Source organism: Cetorhinus maximus, unplaced genomic scaffold, assembly GCF_964194155.1.
Source record: "Cetorhinus maximus unplaced genomic scaffold, sCetMax3.hap1.1 HAP1_SCAFFOLD_983, whole genome shotgun sequence".
Taxonomy (NCBI): Eukaryota; Metazoa; Chordata; class Chondrichthyes; order Lamniformes; family Cetorhinidae; genus Cetorhinus; species Cetorhinus maximus.
The window spans coordinates 22218-25508 of record NW_027596925.1 but is presented as its reverse complement, the minus strand read 5'-3'; the positions used below and the strand labels follow the sequence as shown (position 1 = coordinate 25508).

General features: G+C 53.6%; 1 non-coding gene across 1 annotated transcript; it reads right to left on the bottom strand.

Annotated features, from left to right (window-relative positions):
• Positions 1–3105: 3105 nt before the first annotated feature.
• LOC144675377 (U2 spliceosomal RNA) lies at positions 3106–3291 on the bottom strand. Its single transcript, XR_013574946.1, has one exon. It is a non-coding gene; the product is annotated as a U2 spliceosomal RNA (small nuclear RNA).

Genomic DNA, 3291 nt, shown 5'->3' with positions numbered 1-3291 from the left:
AGAGCAGTTGGATCCAATTTCGAATTCCCTCCCCAAACCCCATTTTGGAGAGCACATCCCCCATGTAGGTGTGCGATATTCTGTCAAAGGCCTTCTCCTGATCCAAGCTGATGAGGCAGGTATCCACACCCCTGTCCTGTACATAGGCAATCGTGTCCGTGAGCAGCGCCAGGCTGTCAGAGATCTTCCTGCCCGGCACAGAGCAGGTCTGGTCAGGGTGAATCACCAATTCCAGAGCGGATTTGACCCGGTTGGCGATGACCTTGGACAGAATCTTATAGTCCACATTCAACAGTGAAATGGGTCGCCAATTTCTAATTTCCTCCCTTTCCCCCTTGTGCTTGTAGATGAGGGTGATGATGCCTTTCCTCATGGATTCTGACATACTACCGGTCAGGAGCATACTCTCGTACACTCCTAGCAGGTCTGGGCCGATCAAGTCCCACAGAGCCGAACACAACTCCGCCGGCAAGCCGTCGCTTCCGGGGGTTTTACTCTTCTCGAAGGACTCGAGGGCCTTAGTCAGTTCGTCAGGAGTTAGCGGTTTGTCTAGGCTCTCCCGCGTACTGTGGTCTAAGACCTCCGTGATAGAGGACAGGAAGGACTGGGAGGCCGTGCTGTCCGTGGGCTTCACGTCATACAGTCCGGCATAAAAGGATTTGCTGATCCTCAGAATGTCGGACCGTGATGACTTTACTGAGCCGTCTTCTTCCTTCAGGCTGCTGATCACAGAGCGCTCTCTGTGTACCTTTTGGAAGAAGAAACGTGAGCACGTCTCATCCTGCTCCACGGAGCGGACCCTGGAACGGAAGATGATCTTGGAGGCCTCCGAGGCAAAGTGCGAGGCTTGCTGGCCCTTCACCTCTTGGAGCTCCTCCTTGACATCGACCCCCATCGACTGCAGCCGGAGCAGATTCTGCATCTTTTTCTGGAGTCGGGACATTTCCCTCTGTTCCTTTCTAGCTTTCTGGGTGCCTTTGCAGATGAAAAACCTCTTGATGCTTCCCTTGATCGCTTCCCACCAGTGTGTCAGGGACTCAAAGAGGGGTTTCACGGTTCTCCAACCTTTGTAATCCCTCTTGAGCTCCTCAATGTTCTCTGGGGTCAGCAGTTGCACATTTAGCTTCCATGCCCCCCTGCCCACCCTCAGGTCCTTCTCCAAGTGGCAGTCCGCCAGTAGGAGGCAGTGGTCAGAGAAGAACACCGGCTTGACCTCGGTGGATCTGACTGTGAATGCACGGGACACAAACAGGAAGTCTATCCTGGAACTCCTGCAGAAACAACAGGTCAGCTTTGACCTTGGCTAGGTAGTCCAAGGTCGCAACACATCGCGTAGTAGATTTAATGCTACGCACATTTATGGATACAATCTTTAAACCCATATTAAAGCATTTATTCTCCTACCAAACCCACTGTCTCTGAGAGTCCCAGACCTTTAGTCTGCTCCTTCATACCCGTAGTGAGCTCAAATTCCTTCACTTTGGATGGGCTGAGGTAGATCTCCTTGGCCGTGTTCTGCTCCGGTGGCATCTGGAGGTTCACGTAGAGAGCGGGTTTTGAGATGACCTTTGCTGGAGAAGCTTCTCCAAAACTCACCCCCTCTGGGGTGTTGCTGTTCCCGGCTTCCTGGAGCTGGGGTGCGATGATTGCCTCACTGCTCCCAGATTCCAGGGGCTGTGGTGCACTGGCCTCCTCAGGTTGCAGGCAAAGTTGGGGTGCGCTGGTCTCCTTGTTGTCTCCAATTTTCTGGAGCTCGGGTGTCTCGTCCTCCAACGCCCTGGAGCTTTGCCGCCTCTTCTGTCGGTGCCGCCCTGGCACTTCATCATCCGAAGAGCTGCTGCCCTTGTCGTCCGTGTCGGATGGGAGACGCCTCTTGCCGCTTCTCTGGGAAACGCCTTTGCTTCTTCTTCGCTCCCTCTTACTTTTCTTGTTCTTCACCGTCCGCCACTCCCCCTGCTGCTTTTCCACTGCTGCCTCCTCCTCCATTGATTCGCTGTCCTGAGGACTGGGAGGTTCAGGGGGTAGTGCTGTTGATTGGCTCTCTGTTGCCTCAATCTCTTTCTCCACCTTGTCTCTCTCTGTGTCCTCCTTTGTCCTGTTGAGCTCCCTGGGGGCCTTGGTGGTTGGAGTGACACGAAACATTCCTTCTGCTTCCCCCTGGTCGGCTTTGGCTGCCTGTGCGTAAGTACGGCAGCGTTTGGGGCAGGTCCTGTAGAGGTGACTTGCCTCGCCGCACAGGTTGCAGCACTTGGCCTGTTTGCAGTCTTTTGTCTGGTGCCCTTCCTGTTTGCAGATCTTGCAGAGGGAGGCGCTGCAGTTGGCCGCCACATGACCAGCCTTGCCGCATGAGCGACAATGCTTGGGTTGCCCAGCGTAGACCAGGTAGCCCCGGTTTCCCCCGATGGCGAAACTGGAGGGAGGGTGGAAAATGGCTCCCTTACCATCGGTCTTTAGCGTGACCTTAAACAGGCGTTTGCCTGTCCAGATCCCCAAGTCGTCTCGAATCTCGGTGCCGCTCCCCACCTTATCGAAGTACCTGGTGAGGAAGGTGACCACGTCGGCGACAGGGACGAAGGGGTTGTACACATGCACCATCACCTCACGTTCCCGTTGCAACGGCAGAGAAAAGTGCGGCTCCGCCGTCAGGATCTTCATCTCCGGCAGGTCTCTCTTCTCCTCGAACACCCTCAGGAGCCGGACGCAGTCTGCCACCCGCTTGAACGTCACGTCAAAATAACCACCTTTGCGGGAGTCGTGCAGGGTGAAGATCTCCGTAGCTTGGAAGCCGCACGCCTTCAACAGGATCCTCCTGGTGAAGAAGCCCCGATCCATAGGTGATCCTCCTTCGCCGTGGTTCACCGTGACTCGGACGGTGATAGGTAGCCCACGGTATGGATTTGGATTGCGATTGGTTATCGGCCTTCCATCCCGACCTTGCCTTGGCAGGACCATGGTGTCGCCCCTGCAACACTTGATGTTAGCCAAAAGGCCGAGAAGCGATGAGAAAGAAAGAAAGTTGTGTTTTGAAAGATGTGCATGTTGAAAAGTAAAGAAAGCAGATGTTTGTAAGAAAACTATTTTTAGCATTGAAAATCCCCTGGAAAGGGGTGGTGCACCATTCCCAGAGATACTGCAATACCGGGTCGATGCGTGGAGTGGACGGAGCAAGCCCCTATTCCATCTCCCTGCTCCAAAAATCAATTTAATATATGGTCCCCAGATAAGGGACGTATCAGATATTAAACTGATAAGAACAGATTTTTTTTTTTTTCTTTTTTTTTGTAAAAATAT